The following is an 18,016-nucleotide window of genomic DNA, read 5'->3' as shown; positions in this document are numbered from 1 at the left end:
TAATCCATGTGGGACTATTCCTTAACACGATGAACTTCTTTTGACCTCATTTGACCAGTGTTGGTTAATATAAATGGTAGCATATTTCGGATTTAGGATTATTAGAAAAGAACAAATAAAAATATGTAAGGATGTGACCACAAATCCCGCCGAGACCGAGCCGCGCCCGAGCTAGATTGGGAGTTCGACCCCCTTCCATTTGTTATATGTGGGAGTGAACGGGTGACTAAGAAGGGCCACACGAGGAGAATGTGGTCTACGTGATTAATTGACAGTTTTGAGCAAAATAAATAAATCCATATCCTAAATTCCAACCACGTATGAAAGTTTGAAAATATTAAAATAAATAATATAAAGAGGAGATAAATGAGAACTTAGACAGAAGACTAGTCAAACGCAAGTACCATAGCTCGCCAAAACCTTTTGTCTGACCGGGATCTTCAGCCGTCTGCAGTTGGCTTGGGTCGGGTCGGGTCGATATGAATTGCTTGGCAATTAGAATGATGATATTTATTAGCATCTTATACGGATACATTTTTTATTATATATTTAATATTTAATGCAACATATTAATTTGAAAAAATTGATCAAATCTTAAATATTCGAGACGGTTTGGGCTGCTCAATAACCTGACACGATGCGGCTCTACAAGATTGATCTCCCACTGAACCGGTCCGAACGATTAGAACCGAGCCACTACGAGTCATAAACGAACTATGCAAGTTTTGCTAGCATGCCGTAGAACTATTGACTCCCTATGAAAGCACGTATTGATGAGGACCACGGCGTCTTAACGTGCCTCGTCGCCGGGGAAGATGACCATTGACACTCTCAAGCTCTTCTTGTCGCGGCCCAATGGTTCACTTAATCCGCGATGCTCTCTGGAGAGTCTAAATATCCGACGAATGTCAAGGCGGTGTCTCCCGCATCGAATCCTTACTGTCCGTCTGTGTCGTGTTACTGCTGGAAATGAGGAGTCTTCTAGTGAAACTAGCATTTCATGCGTCAGAAAGCGGAGGGATGTACTTCTCGCGCCTTTTCTCGCCGTTGGAGCCTCGTCCATATTCTCTGCTGCTGCTGGAGCGGAGGAAAAATCGACGAAGAAGTCGTCGGAGGCAGTTGTCGCAACCGTAGAAGATGAGAAGGGACAAACGGTGCCGGAGGGGAAGAGTAACGAAGATGTGATTACTTCTAGGATTTATGATGCGGCAGCTAGCGGAGAGCCTATGGCGATTGGGAAGGATAAGCAGAGGATTTGGCAGAAGCTTTTGAGTGCACGCGTCGTCTATTTAGGGGAATCAGAACAGGTACCTGTTCGTGATGATAGGGATCTTGAGCTGGAAATCGTGAGAAATTTGACGAATAAATGCATTGAGCTAGGACGTCCAGTTTCTTTGGCTTTGGAAATTTTTCCATGCACTCTGCAGAAGCAGCTAAATCAATTCATGGATGGAAGGTTAGTGGGATAACTCAGGTATTGTTCTATTTTCCTCTCTTTTCTTTAGCTGGGGCTTTTACTTTGTATTTGTGTTACTTTGGGATGCAAAATATGCGTTCGACATAAAAAATGTCAAGAGTAGTACCTTTCGTTGTCTGTTATTGAATAGAAAACCATTCCACGAGGAGACAACCGTCCCATGGTTATTTATTTTATAGTGACTGTTGCTGCCCTTTTAGATATTTCTTCACATGCAAGAATTTTACCATGTCCTGCTACCCATATGAACTGCAGCCCTGTTTGATTCCATTTGCTGCCATGCTAGGCTGGCACCCTTAGTTGAACTGAGCGGGGCCTGCTGCTTTTCAAGACTATAGTACGGGGCCACTTTGAAAGTGCCTGAAGAACAGGGGTTCATCTTCTTTTTTGTCAGAAAGGAATTCCGAGTCCAGCAGTTTCAAGAGGTTGGTGACATCAGCCACTTCTGCATTATTTAAATTTCTTTGGAAGTTGAAGTTCCAACCATTGTTTCCCCATTTGATTTTGCTTGTAATTCTGTGAGGTGTGAGGTTCTTGCCAATGTGTATAGCCTTGGAAACTCTTGTTTTAGTGACCTTTCTCCTACCCAGATGTCCAGCGAGAAAGCTACTGTGCCTCCCCCCTCTAGCACAGGGCCTAAAATTCTGCTGAAATTTTTATTTTTCCTTCAGGATTACTTTTCTAGTGCAGGATATTCTGTGGGATTTGGTTAGATCTGTACTGCTTCCCTGTAACCATTCTCCATAGAGAGCCTCTATCTGAAGCACACCTCCATATCCGTCTTGCCAACGGTGCTGTGTTCATTAGTTTTATGTGCTTGATCCCCAGCCCACCGTCCTTTTTTCTTTGATATACCTGGTTCCGTTGAATCACTGGGTACTCAAATTGGTTTGTACTACCAAGGGGCGGCATCATGTCGAGTGAAGCTCAAACCTGTGCAGGTTTGAGCTTGTCTTGACTTTAAGACTCAAGCTTCAGCTCAGCGTCGAGCCTTAAAGTGAACTCGAGCTTGAGCTCGAAAATTTTAAATGAGTGAAACTCAAACCTTTGTTTTGACTTTAAGACTCAAGCTCGAACTCAGCGTCAAGCCTTAAATTGAACTCAAGTTCAAGTTTGAAAATTTTAAACGAGTTCAAGCTCGTGCTCGGGCCAAGTTCAAGCTCAATATACATTTAAAGCTACAAAAATAAATAGAGAGAATTTGGTGATGAGATTAGTATCATTGAACCGCACACTATTGTAGAGGGGTGCAAGATTTTGTGATGGAGCATACTAATGTACAATAACCTCTTAATAGACCTAATAGAAAGATCAAACTTCTCCATCAACATTGGATGTTGAAGGATACGAAAGGGCTGAATGGCCGATAGTCTTTGAGGTTTGAGGTAAATAAGAGTAATCATCAACCAACTAAAGAGGGAGCTGACAAGAGCAATTAGGGTAAAGGGTATTTTCATAAGAAAAGTTTTGCTAATGAGTAGGCTCACGAGTTGACAAGCCAAACTAGGAAAATCTCCAGTTCGGTTTCTTATACCTAAAAAGCCTTATTCCAAGTTTGAGCTTGAGCGAGGCTCAAGTAAAAACTCAAGTGAGCCGAGCTTTTTCAAACCGAGCTTGAGCGGCTTGCAAGTCGGTTTGGCTCAGTGCCACCCTAGTACTGCTACACAATCGAAACTTGACATTGGATGGGTTCCAATTTAGCAACAATGCTTGTTGAGCATGGTATCAGGATAGGAAATAATTTGGTATTCCGACTAGTAAGCCTTTTTCTAATATAGCTCTGCCAGCTTGAGAAGGCATCTGCCCCTTCCAAGAGTCCGGCCTTCTTTCGTGACGATCTATCATTGGTTGCCATAGATTTTTACTTGCTCTGCCAATAAAGAGTGGTAAACCCAAGTATGTACTTGAGAGTTTCATGGGAGAACAGCAGAGTACCTGTGCTATGTTGGATTCCATTTATTTGCTGATGTTGACCCCTAGAAGCCCTGATTTTCTTCAGCTCACTTTCTGGCCAGACATGAGTTCATATAGATTTAGTGATGCCCTTTTGATGACCTGATCACACTGTCCTTCACATAATATGATCGTATTATCAACAAATTGCATAATGGGCCCTCTAAATTCAGTTCCCCCCCTGAGCTGAAACCTGCAATCCATCCTTGGTTTGGCCTTTGTAGACCATGGTACATTATGCTTCACTTTAAGTGTTGAATAGCTGTGGTGATGATGGATTACCCTATCTAAGCCCCTGGGTACTTCTGAAGAGGCCCTTTGCTGTTCCGTTTATGAGGACCAAGAGCTGGGCTGATTAGATGCAGCACTTGATCTGTCCTCTCTATTGGTTCTTAAAGCTCATTTCAGCATTAAGAAGTCTAGGAATTCCCAACTAACTCTGACAAATGCTTTTTCAAGGCCTAGTTTTAGTGCAAGCCATGCAGCCCCTTCTTTTTAAGTGAATCAGATCATGCACTGTGATTGATGTATCAAGCATTTGCCGCCCTTTTAAGAAAACTGATTGGTTTTAACTTATCACCTCTGGTAGTGCTTTCTCAGACTTGTTGCAATATGAGCTTGTAGTGCCTTGATATTAGACTTATAGTTCTAAAACATTTTGGGGGTTGAGCACCATCCTTCTTGGTAATAGGGCTATGAATGAGGAGTTCATGCCCTTTTAAGAAGCCTTTTGAGTCTGTATCTTGCAATCCAAGAGAATTATTTGATCCTGCTATGCTGATTTATTCCACTCACTGAACATCCTTTATCTGCTCTCTCTTCCTTTGTATTTTTTTCTTGCTAATATATATAAATACATCTTTATAAAAAAAAAAAGTGTTTTCCTGTCTCGTTATTATTATTTTTTTCTTCACTGCTGTCTATTTTCTTTTGGTGGGAATGTTATCAAAGCTAGGCAATTGATAGTGATTGGTAGTTCTTGTTTATGCACAAAAAAATCTTGTGGACAAACTTATGATCCAATGAGAGTAGACACCACTCCTAAGAACAGAAAAGAATCCCGTGTTTTCCTGTAATTGGACTTGTATCATTTGCCAGGATTGATGGTGAAAGCTTAAAGTCATTTACCTTGCACTGGCCGCTGCAAGCTGGCAGGAGTATGAACCCATATTAAATTATTGTCGTGATAATGGAGTTCGACTTGTTGCCTGTGGCACTCCACCCAAGGTATGCTTCTAAACTAGTTTAATACACATATATTTATGTAGAATGTAGAATAGTGACTGATTTGAAGTATTCTTGCTTATAGTTTTCCTGATGTGCATTTCTTTGTATTGGGGTAGGTATTAAATTTCCACTCGTACCGACACTGCTGGGAATTTGGGCACTAAAGCTTGTGTTTGACCTTTAAAATTGAGTAGCTGGAAGCTTGGGACAATGAGATTCATATGTTTATCTAGTCTTCTTGCTGAAGAGGTCTCTCTCACGTTAGGGGCTTGAGGGCTTTCCTCTTCCCCTACCATTGTAATTACATTGTATTTTTATTATTACAATAATACCATTTGTTCAAGAAAACAAAATGTTTAACTAGTCCTTGCATACTAATGCACATTGTTCCTTGGATTTTTTTCATCAATATTTTTCATTCTTGTTTTGTAGGTTGTGCTTTAAGACTGTGAAGGTTGTTATTGACTAATAGAGCATGTCATTGAAGTCTAAAATAAAGCTGTGAATTGTGATAGACAACATTTGTAAACAATTTTTGCGAAGTTGATCGGTTATATCACTTTTATTCTGGCGTCCCCTCTTTTTGTTGTCCAGATTTCAAATGATTATTCCAATGCTCCACCTTTTTTGCCTCCTTTAAGGAAATGCTTAGAGAACTACGTTTTCAAGTTACCTTTTGCCATGTGAATTGGACAACCTAGTGTTACATTCCTTCTATTAATTATTTACCTTTGTTACATCATTCTCTTCTGATTTGCTTTTTCGCATGTATTCTGTGTCTCCTTTGTTTGCTGAATAGGTTATAAGAACTGTTCAAGCTGAAGGAATTCATGGTCTTTCTAAGGCAGAACGCAAGACCTATACTCCCCCAGCTGGCTCTGGATTCATTGCCGGGTTTACAGGTATTGCTCACAGGTCATCAGTGGATATGATGTCACCAAATCCAGCAGTGCCTTTTGGTCCCAGTTCATATCTATCTGCTCAAGCGAGAGTTGTTGAGGATTACACAATGTCCCAAATAATCTTGCAAGCCACCCTTGAAGGGGGTTCATCTGGTATGCTAATAGTCGTAACAGGTGCAAGCCATGTAGTGTATGGATCGAGAGGGATTGGTGTGCCGGCTAGAGTTTCAAAAAAGTTACAAAATAAAAACCAATCTGTAATATTGCTTAACCCCGAAAGGTTTGATATTCGAAGAGAAGGAGAAGTCCCTGTTGCTGATTTCTTATGGTATTCTGCTGCTAGACCTTGCAGTAGGAATTGTTTTGACCGTGCTGAAATTGCTCGAGTAATGAATGCAGCAGGATGAAAGAGAGATGCTCTACCTCAGGTTAGTGAATTGCCTAAGATTTATTTCTGAAAAAAAAGGCCTATTATATTTTTGACCTATGATGGTTCTTCCTGTTTGCTATACTTTTATGGCTCATTTCAGCTATCCAACTTTTGATTGCCTTAAAAAGCTTCTGAATCTGTATTTTGCTTGCTCCAAGAAATTCTTTCTGTTTGGCCCTTTAGATGTGTTAAATAAATGAGTGGAAAGATTTCTGTCTGTGGGAGGTGGTTGACATATAAAAATACCCACAAATTCTTTTTGAGGTTAATTAACAGCTGACTTTACAGAAAATGCCTGCCTTAGCTGTTAGAGGAGCTGAGAAACGATTTATACTTCTACATTGATATTTGTGTTTTGAAGAAAGGTGAGAGTAAGGAGAAACAGGAAGAAATAGAGAAGAGGGAAGAGAGGAGAGAAGATGGAGAAAGCAGTGATGAGAAGGCTCCTCTGAATTAGGTCTGAAAACTCAAGCCTAATTTTTTTTTCTATCACTTAAGTAAAAATTATAGTAAAGAACCATAATACCCTTGAGTACAAAGATGTTTATATCTCTTACAATACACACTAGAATTCAATCTAATTTTGGACAGATAGATGATAGTTAGCCTAACAAGCTGGAACTATGTGACTGCCATATGTAATGGTCAAATGACCAAATTATTCTTGTACTATATTTTAACATTCACCTTCAAGCTGGAGAGAAAATATCAAACAATCCCAGCTTGTCATAGAATACTAAATGCTCACGCCTTCCAAGGGGTTTAGTGAGACATCTCCAAGTTGCTTTGAGGATTTAACATTGGGAGTGACGACTTTCCCTTGCATAATAACATCTCTTATGAAGTGACAATCTATCTCTATGTGTTTAGCTTTTGTGGAATATTGAGTTACTTGTTATAAATGTAGGTGCCTGATTGTCACACTTCATAGTTATAGGTTCTGAAATCGGAAATCCAAATTCAACCAAAACAGATTTGACCCACATAAGCTCATTGACTATGTGAGCCATTACCCTGTACTCTGCCTTGGCATTGTATCTAGCCACTATAACTTGTTTCTTACTCTTCCAATTCACCAAGTTACCATCAACAAAACAACAGTAACGGGTGGTAGATCGCCTATTCGTTTTGTACACCACATAATTTGCATCAAAATATCCCATAACGTCAATCTTCCTATTTTGAATATACCGTAGGCCTTTCCCAGGAGTACCTTTCAAATATTTTAAGATCCTCTAAGCTGCTTCTAACTGTATTAGTGTTGGGTTTTCCTTAAACCTTCTTACTACCACTGCAAAAGTTATATCGGGCTTAGTCACTATAGCATAAATCAAATCGCCTACTAGGCGTCTATACTGAGTCTTGTCTTTGAGTATAGGAAATGAGAGTTATGAAGATCAACATTTACCTCCATGGGAGTATCCATTGGTTTGGCACCCCAGAGACATTCTCCTATAACATATCCACAATGTACTTCCTCTGAGAAAGAACAACTCTCTTCTTATTGCCAGCCACTTCAATTCCAAGGAAATATTTCAGCTATCCCAAATCCTTGGTTTGAAAGTGAGTGACCAAATACTTTTCTACATCCTCAATTCTTTCTAAGTCACTTCCAGATAGGATGATATCATAAACATACACCACTAAGATAATCATACCAGTCTTCCTTTTCAGTACAAAAACATTATGGTCATAATGACTTCTACAAAAACCAAATCTCATCACCACAGTGCTAAAATTTTCAAACCATACTCTAAGGCTTTGTTTAAGCCCATAATGACTCTCTTGAACTGACAAACCTTCTCTATTTCCCCTTGAGCAATATATTCTCGAGGTTACTCCATGTATAGTTCCTCCTTTAAGTCTCCGTAGAGGAATGCATTCTTGAAATCCAGCTCGAATAGGGCCATCATTGATTAATTGCCTAAAAAATCAAGATATGAACATAAATGAATCGAGCCATAGGTAAAAATTTCAAATACATCAACACTAAACGTTTGACCTTTGGCTACTAATTTACCCTTATACTGCTCAATGGTCCTACAACCTTATATTTAATTGTATAGACCCCAACGACACCTCACAACTGCCACACCTAAAGGTGGTGGTGGGTCATAAAAACTCCTAGTACCTTGAGATACCAAGAATCCATCTCCTCATACATAACTCATTTTCACTTAGGCAAAGTCATAACATCCTGCACCGAATGAAGAATAGAAGACATGGACAACGACATAGCAAATAATTTGTATGACGAGGACAAGGAATCAAAACACATATTAAGAGATAGGTTGAGAGGTACACGACCGTGTACCTTTCCTAAGGCTAATAAAGAAGATCCAAGTCAGATGCAATTGAACCTGCAAATAAAGAAGAAGGTGGCTAGTCTGAATAGCTAGCTCATGCATTGGAGTGTCAGTAGGCACCGGTGCGGGTAATAGGCAACGAGAACATCGACTGCATACCTGAAGTAGAGGAGCTGAACCTGCAGGAGTCGTATCCATCATAGCAATAGGCGTATCGAATGAAGACCATGAAATCTATAGGAGTGAAGTATGGGGTGGTTTCTAAAAATGTTACATCAGAGGAAACATATGTCTTTCTTTTAATTGGATCACAACATTTTTATTCTTCTTGATCACACAAATAACCCAAGAACACACTCTTAACTACTCAAGGAGACAATTTGTCTATAGAAGCACTAAATAAATATATGCGAGAAAATCAGCTCAAAGGTATTTTGGTCATTTTATATGATAAAATATTTTATATTATGGCCCTATCTTGTTCAACATGTTTGATTTAGTCTATGTAAAAAAAATTATATTCATAGGAAGAGTAGAATGGGAGTCATAAGGGAGTAAGTGTTTTCTATGTAAGAAGGGCATTTTTGTTATTTTGTAAATTATTACTTAAATCTAAATAAATAGCATTGGTGGTCATGCAAAACCTCCAACGCAGCTCATTCAGAGCTTGGTATCTTTTCTCTCTTCTTTCTCTTTCTCTATCTTCCTCTTCTCTCTCTCTTTCTAGATTTTCACACTTTTGATATGGTATCAAAGCAATGATTGTTGCTGAGAGTACATCTTAGCTAGAAAACCTCCTCTTTATCTGGACGTCTTCACAAAATCAAGGTTTTCTCAGATCTCCTTGGTGTTTGGTTGGTAAAAGTTCAATTTTTCTTCATTTTCTTCTGCCATAACCTTAGGGTTACTAGTTCTATCATCCTTTAAAGCATTATTCAAGCTTTGATTGCCCTAAAAAGGGTTTCTTTTGAGAGATCTTGGGGTGTGCGTCACCTATCCCTAGACCAGTGCTTGCGTCATTAGTCTGCATGCTGACATCAACCCTAATCGTGGTCTATTTTTGAAAGATCTTCTATCCATTTGATATATGGTGTTGATTTTAGCATATATTACTTGCGCACATCTCATTCTTGCCATAACCCTATTTTTTTACGAAGTAGGGCCCACATCTGTGGAATTTGCAAAAGTGTTTGGATATTGAAATTGAATTTTTTGGTGACTCTATACTTACTCTATGGCTGATTTGGGTGAGTTTATGTACCATCTAGAGATATGGGTGTATTTGATGGCAAAGATGTTGTGTTTATGACATCTGAGAAGTTAACAGGACCAAATTATTTCAATTGGGCCTGGTTAGTGAGAATGTTCTTGAAGGTCAGAAGGCAGACAAAGTACATACAAGATGATCCTCCAATCCCAATGACTGATGATTGGGAAGCTGAAGACGAACAAGTTATAACTTGGATTGTCAACAATATTGACTCATCATTAAGGAATCAAGTGATGCATTGTGAAACAACAAAGACTATGTGGATTTCTTTGGAGTATCTGTATGCTCAAGAGAGCAATTTCTCCAGATTTTATGAATTGTACACTAATTTCTTGCTTTAAAAAGGGGTAACAAGACCGTTACACAATATTACAGTGCATTTTTCAGACTCTGGTAGGAAATTAATGTGTATCATCCATTCAGTACGAATGAACAGGAATTAAGGGAGCAACATATCCAACTACTAGTGGCGAAGTTTCTTGATGGCCTAGGTGGGGACTTTGACAGCATCAAGACACAGATCTTGGCTTCAGAAGAGGTACCCTCGTTACCTACTACTTTTAACAGAATTGTGAGGACAAAAACAACTTTGGTATCTAAAGAAGAAAAAAGGGGTAAAGTGATAGATGTTGTTGCACTTAATACCTTGGGCCTTAGTCCTAGCCCAACAAACCCGTCTCAAGATCGGACAGGTTCTGGGAGAGGTAGAGGCAAAGATAATTCAGGAAAAGGTCGAGGCAGAGGTGATGGTAAGTCCAAGAGGAAACGTGTCCATTGTGGACGAAATAACCATTACTCTGATAGATGTTGGATAAAATTTGGAAAGCCTACCTAGGCAAACTCTACCAGCCATGAAACTAGTGGAATGATATCAGAGGTTGTTGCTTTTGTTCACTCGAGAGGAGTTGATGAGATACAACAACTATTTCAGCAACAACAACAAATTATGCAGCATCTACCTTAATTATCAGTTGGTTCATCGCATTTATAGTTCATGCTCCTACTCCTACTGCTACTCTAGCTACTTCAGGTACAATCAGCTCTTCATGTGTCTTCTTCCCGTACATGGGTTATCTATTCTGGAGTTATTGGTCACATGTTAGGTATGTCATCTTTGTTTTCTAACATAAAAGAGTCATCACATATGAAACAAGTAAATTTAGTTGATGGGTCTGTTTCCTGAGTCTAGGGTGCTGGCACTATTAACCCTGCATCATTCTTGTCTCCTCAGTCTGCTTTACTAGTTTTTAAATTTCCCTTAAATTTGTTGTTAATGAGTCAATTAACTGAGTCTATGAATTGTTCTCTGACATTTTATCCTACTCATTGTCTATTTTAGGATCTCGCAATGAAGAGGACAATTGGTTCCGTGTGTGAGAGAGGTTGTTTGTATTATTTGGAGACCCTTGTACCAGTATTTCAACATGTTTCATACTGTCTATTAAACATGACAAGTCAACGAGTTCTGTTTCCAATCTGTAGTTCACTTTGAGCACCATAATCTGCTTTTTTGAGATACTTTTTTGGATTAGAAAGGGTCAACAAAAGGTTGTTCACGAAGAAATAAAAAATGGTGTTTCAACCATGACTTAGAGAGTTTAAATGTTAATTCTGTGCATGCATTTTGTCAAAGAACATTCATCTCATGTTTGGGCTTTTTTGTGGTTTCTTCTGTAGAATATGCTATATATCTGCTGTTGCATTGACAATAGGACCTTCAGAAAGGGCTTGATCTTGGTGTGGTACCGCCTGAGGTTCTACAAAATTTCTTTGATCTTGAGCAGTATCCTCTTATTGCAGAACTTACACATCGATTCCAGGTATGTGACATATATCTAAAATTATTACTTTCTTTTTATTTGTTGATTTCTCCAGCAAATCTTGTGGATTTACTTCAAAACATGTTTTATAAGAACGATTATCATCAATTTGGTGTACTGAGGTTCTGACCTTGTCCAAGTTGGTCATCTGGATTCCATATTTTAGAACTTTAGGAATGATGGCAGTTTTATATTTTGTTGTTGTTGTTGTTGCAATATACGATTTGGCCAAAGATGGCCTGCTTTCTACCCATGCCATTTATATATTTGTTGTTTGCTGATCTACTGTCATTTATTATGAATATTGATTTTAATAATTCAGGGTTTCCGGGAAAGACTATTGGCAGATCCCAAGTTTCTACACAGATTGGCTATTGAAGAAGCCATATCCATAACAACAACTCTTTTAGCACAATATGAAAGGCGTAAAGAAAATTTCTTCGATGAACTCGACTATGTAATCACTGATACTTTGAGGGGAACTGTTGTCGACTTTTTTACCGTGTGGCTCCCTGCTCCAACCTTGTCCTTCCTCTCATATGCTGACGAGACCTCTGTTCCTAATAACTTGGAGACATTGAAGGGAATTTTGGGTTCTATTCCAGACAATGCCTTTCAAGAGAATATAGCCGGAAAGGACTGGAATTTGGGTCATAGACTTGCATCTGTACTCCTTGGAGGTGTTAAACTTTCTGGGGTTGGATTCATTTCTAGCGTAAGTGCTATGGCAGCATCAAATGCTCTCAATGCCATTCGTAAATTGTTGAATCCAGAGGTGACCAAGAAAATAAGAAACAAAAGATCTCCTATTTTTCAGACAGCAGTTATTTATTCTTGTTTTCTGGGAACATCAGCAAATCTGCGTTATCAGGTATTAGTACACGTTTTGAAATGTAATTATCTTTTGTTTGTTTCATCTGTTATACAATTGGCAACTAACCAGCTTAAAAGCTTTGAAATTTTCTCATTCTCTCACCCTCAATGATGTTAACAATGCTACATCTGTTGCTAGTCGGAAGTGGTTTTTGTTGAACATGTAAATTTTCTAATCATTCTCATTACTATTCCAAATGTATGATTCTGTGGTTCTATTTCAAGTTATATGGATTTTAATTCTGACTAAGGTTATTGATTACATGAAGATGCACAGTAAACCTTAAAAATGCCCAACGCTTTGAAGTGTTCACCTCATTTAACCACTCAGTAATTGATGTTCTTAAGTTAGCAGTTCAGTTCTAACTGTATCTTTATTTTCTCTTGCTTTCTTCTTGTTCACAGAATCTGAAATAACATGAATAAGTGCCTTATTGCAGATAATTGCTGGACTAGTGGAGCACAGAATATCAGATCATATTCTTTCATCTCAGCCATTGGTTGCGAACTTACTGTCTTTTGTTGTGCATACCCTCAACTCGTTCTGGGGAACCCAGGTTAGACATCTATCTCTTCTGTTTGATGTGATGACATTATATTATTGCTTGTTAGAATAAACTTATTATTGTACATGTTGAAGAGAAGATATGGAAGACTCTTATAGGACTCTCACAATAAAAGGTCTCACAGAAGAGTCTTAGTTTAAAGATGTTTTAGTTATGTTAGTCTTCTATTTATATTGAGTTATTTAATTATGCTAGGACTCATCTTTAAATGTTAGAGTTTGGGTATAATTGGGACAAGGGTAGTTTAATTGTAATTGGACTCTACTACTTTCCTCTATTATAAATAGGGGTTCATTTACTCAGATCACTACAAGTCAATGAAGTTTTTCTCTTTTTCATGAATTCAACATGGTATCAGAGCAGGTACTCGTACGCGGGCCTCGACCCAAATTGTCCACATGTAGAACCACAAAAGAGGGCCTACACGTGAGGGGGAGTGTTAAGAAATAATCCCACATGGATTAGTGAGTACAAAGATCTTGAGTTTATTAGTTAGGAAAGAGGTTTCCTAAGTTGGCTAGTCATTTTGGGATAGGCCTTGGACCCAATTTTACAAATTTTATAGAGGTAATTTGGATAGAATGTGAGTCTTTCATGCCGAAATTCTCTAAAAACAAACTAGCACCTAGTATACTGAACTTGAGACTCCTACTTGTGAGGAGTGATTACATAAAGTCAACTTACATGAATACCCTTGATACTCTTTTCTATCAAGGGTAGTTATCTCTTTTTATGTAAAGGGGGTTGTTAGTGTTTTTCATATGATTAGGCAAGATGGGTAATTTTGTGATAATAGGGTGTGTGCAGGAAGTGCTGTGAGGGACTTCCTATCTCACCTAATTTCCTTATTTCATAAGGTATTGAAGCGTCTTTTCCAAGTTAGATGCTGGAAAAGTTTTCCTAGTTTAAAGAGTGCATCCTAGAAAGTTAGTTTTCTAATTAAATAAAAATTCTATATAACTTGGTTTGCTAATTCATGATGTAAATGATCTATTTTTTAAATAGTGAATGGATGCGTGGAAGGGCCATTGAATTCTCTAGTCAATTTGTGTTTTCTCTTTCTCTTTGCTGTCCTCCTCTCAAGCCTGTGAAGCCTAAGCTAGCCTACACCAGCTACTCATCCCTTTGCTCTTCTTTTCTCGCTCTCCTCAATGCTCAGGAGTCCTCCCTTGAGTTTCTTGAGGTAAGTTCCTTACATATTACTGTTGGGCAGGGTCATGGGTCTATCCATGTTTTGATGTTGCTGAGAGTGCGGTTATGTGGACATTGATTTTCAGGTTTGGTTGTTCATGGGTGGCAATTTGTCCTCCTATTCCAGGCCTTTAGGGTTCTTTGATTCAACCACTGCTGAGTTTCACGCTATCCTACGTAGCTTTTGTATTTTTGGGATAAATTTCCAGGGAGGCTTTAAGTTGAAGGGGGACTCTAGAAGCATTATAAGTTGATGTTCAGGGAAAAAAGAGCTTCCATGTAGATACTTGACTATTTTTATTGAAATTCGGGAATTTAGAACTGTGTTAGTTTTTGGTTCCATATATCTCGTCTAGTGCATGATAATGCTCTCTCATTGAGGATCCCCGGATCCTCAATGAATGTAGTCTCTTGCCTTTGGGTTTTGGAATGAAATTGTGCCCATTTTCAAAAATAAAAAAAATAAAGTCATTCACTTCTGGATCATTTTGATGCCTCCAAATATCATCCACTTCATCTAGTTCGCCACAAAAGATAAGTTTCTCGCTCCTAATCCATTTAGGAAAAGAGGCAACAACATTGAAAACCAAATTTGCAAGCATTGTGGTGGTCTGAGGTGACAGTCCACTGTTTCCGTTGACCTTTCAACTTTCGCATGTGCTGAGAAAATTTGTTTTTTTGAATATACTTTCCTATTAGGGAAGCCTGGGAAGAAGTCCTAAGAGGCAGTTTTCCTGGTGCCTATGGAAAAGAAAAGGAAAGTAGGATAGTGGTGGGAGTGAATGAAGAAATATTAGGATAAGATATTCAAAGGGCGCTTTTGCACAGTATGAGTGATTGAAATGGAAAGCAACATTCTTTTCTACACTTTTAAATCTTTTGAGTTTAGCCATTTGCTTAGTACATTATTAAAGAAAATTGGAGGTTGGCAATCAACCTCCTAAATCACTCCAATGGGACCCTAACAATGTGATCCCCAGACATGCCTAAAGCTCAATCGTGATTGTAGCTTAAAGGAGGTAGTGGGGTTATTAGAGACTTTTAACTAACAATCATCTTTTTCAGGAGAGGCTAGTACATAGAGAAAGTAGATCAATGAAGAGAGTGAAAAATCATTCCAAGGAATCATTTTCCCTAGAAAATGTGTTTTTTGCTATTAATTTAAATAGATAGAAAGTGTTAAAAAAATGGTCGGTACACTTAGGTTTTTAATTTGAATCTATGGTTGGGATGGATGATAATATCATCCTAAGATCATTTCATTTAAAACTTCCCTTTGGGAAAGTGAAATTTCACCCTATAAGATAGAATTTTATTCAGTTTTTGTTCATAAATAGGGTGATTCAATGTTATGTGAATGCTACCCAAACTTTCCATATGAAGTAACATGATTTATATACTTTAGATAGAGTATTCATAGTCTCTCCAAACTTTATCTTTGCACAGACAGGGCCCTACTTTTTTCCTTTTGGTTAGTGTGATGCTATGGAGGCTGAACTAAGGGCATTTCTTTTGGGTGTATGATTGTTTACTAGTGTATTGACTAATTTTCCCTTGGTCAAGGGTTACTTGGGCACAATCATTACCTGGGATTGTGGCTGAAAGTCTCCCAGAGGAACTACTGGAGTGCTTTGACAGATTAAAGATATCTACGGCACTGTGATCTTCTCCTAGGGCCACACCCTTAAGTGCTAATGTTGTAACTGACTCATGTTTTTTGAATGTTGAACCCCATACCTTTATGAGACTTGAAACCAAGATATCACATCAGAAACCCTCCCAGTTGGCCATTGAGTCGAAGTCCCATCCACATTATATAAGTGGAATCTTCAGTCAACAGCTTCCTACTTGGTTGTGTCTCTTTTGTTGTCCTCTTTGGAGTTCTTAACATGATCCCTTTATTGACGAGGCAACATAATTCTGATTTGATTGAGGAAAAGTGTTATCTAGTCCAGAGGACTGTAAGTTGGTATGTTGACGATGATGAAATTTCAGTTCTGAAAAACAATAGAGTTGTCTTTGTCCAATCAGCTTGAAAAAAATTGTATTGTTGTATGTATTAATGACAAGGACAAGGTGTCTTTATGATGATGAATGTTTAAGCCATTGATTCAGAACATGAAATGGCAAAATTTTGTACTGGATCACTTTGACTTTGTATAATGTGGAAAACTTGTTGAACCTTTAAGTTTCTATTTTAACTTTAACTTTGAAATGAAAAACTTTAACTTAGTTCCTCTTTTCTGTGTGGATTTAACGTGTAAGCGGAAAAAAGGCACCTGAATCGAAATTTTGAATTGGCTTGTTTCTACTATTACTTTGTGGCAGAATCAAAAGCTTCATAAATTGTTGAACATATGATTCTTACTAGAACTGACACTTTACCCGATTATGTGTTCCATTATTTGCTCTGCCTGTTTATAGATGGATATGAAACACAAATCCTTACATTTGTAAGGATTTATCTATATCTCCAAAACTCTGTACTGTATAAGGATTTACCTATTTAACTACATATCATTTATTTAATTTAATTGGTGTCAATAAAAATTATTTCTTACCTAGGTATCCAAATAAAGCTGAGGGATAGATTTACAAATTCTCATCATAAACCTAGATGAGGAGTTGTTTTTGTAGTTCCATGGTTTCTAATCCTCTGCTTGTGTGGTGGACAAATTAATTTTGAAAAATATTTAATCAAATATTGCTTAATTTATAAAATTCCTATATTTTTAATTTTTTATGATACTTTATTATCTTATAATTTATCTTTTAAACATCTTAGCATTAAAGCTTCTGTTTTTGGTTCTTTCACCAATTATGGCAGCAATGGGTAGATCTTGCAAGATTTTCCGGATTGCAGACAGTCAAGACTTCTTTACCAGCTTCTCAACCGGCAGATACTTCTAAAGCATCTACATCAGATAGCAACACCTTTGAGATGGTTACAACAGATGACAAAAAGAATCAATCAGGTGATAATCCGACTCCGTAAGTGACGATGACCATCCACAATTTTTTTTTATATTTAGTTATTACTGCAAGTAGTGTATCTCACAGCCCTAATCTGTACACTTTCTCTGTAATGATATTCTCCTTCATTTCTTTGAGTATAGCTCCAGAAATTCATTTATACCAGTGGTACAATAATGTATATAGAGTACCTTTGTGACTGACACTGAAGAAAAATTCATTTGTAGAGTACCTTTGTGACTCCCCAGAGACTGTAATGAATTTATTATTCAATACAAAATGTCATAGGCATGAATGCAATTATGGCAGTTCTGTAGACAATGGCAATTTCTGCACTTAAAGATAAGGTTTATCCTTATCTTTGTAAATAAGCACAACAATGGCAATTTCTTTAGCACTTGTGTCATCCAGAAACTGCATTTTCTGTTTTTGAGGATGTTGGAGAGAGCTTTTGTAAGAACTTAATTATGGGATGTTAACTGAACATTAGAAATTCTTATGAATTAATATTCCACTAGATTTGTGGGGATTCTATAAGTTATATGAATTTTAGAATTAGTTGGTAGTACTTTTCTTTCAACTCGTCCATCAAAGGGTATAAATATACATCAATGTCATTGTCGGGGGCTTTGGCCTATAAATTGGTGATTTCATCATGTAGTAGTGATCTTTCATGCACTTTCATAGGGGCAGATTAAACGACCTCAATGATATGGACCATATGTTGTAAGCTATACTTATATTGCCAAATGGGTTAAAACCATCACTTGTAAGCCCTAAGCGTATAGCAAACTACAAGTGCTCTTTGTTAAGTCACACCAAAATTCTGAATTTTTCGGATGTATGAACATATCAGTTTAATCCAAATGCACCTCGACATGCCACTTCATATTCTAGATTGTATCATTTTATGTAAACAGCCGTTGAAGTCATGGTTTGAGTCGAAAATAACATAAGACCTTCTACAGGACTGACTTCTGTAAAAACGAGAGATCGATTTTTATTTTCGATGCCCTATTGAAATCATG

General features: G+C 37.8%; 1 pseudogene; it reads left to right on the top strand.

Annotated features, from left to right (window-relative positions):
* Window positions 1-815: 815 nt before the first annotated feature.
* Window positions 816-17,180, top strand: LOC137966387 (protein RETICULATA-RELATED 5, chloroplastic-like; annotated as a pseudogene).
* Window positions 17,181-18,016: the final 836 nt, after the last annotated feature.

The sequence above is a fragment of the Aristolochia californica genome, unplaced genomic scaffold (genome assembly GCF_029961685.1).
Source record: "Aristolochia californica isolate CCGP_79_NKW_82.1479 unplaced genomic scaffold, dmAriCali1.0.hap1 SCAF_5, whole genome shotgun sequence".
NCBI classification, from domain to species: domain Eukaryota; kingdom Viridiplantae; phylum Streptophyta; class Magnoliopsida; order Piperales; family Aristolochiaceae; genus Aristolochia; species Aristolochia californica.
This window is presented reverse-complemented; position numbering and strand designations above follow the sequence as displayed.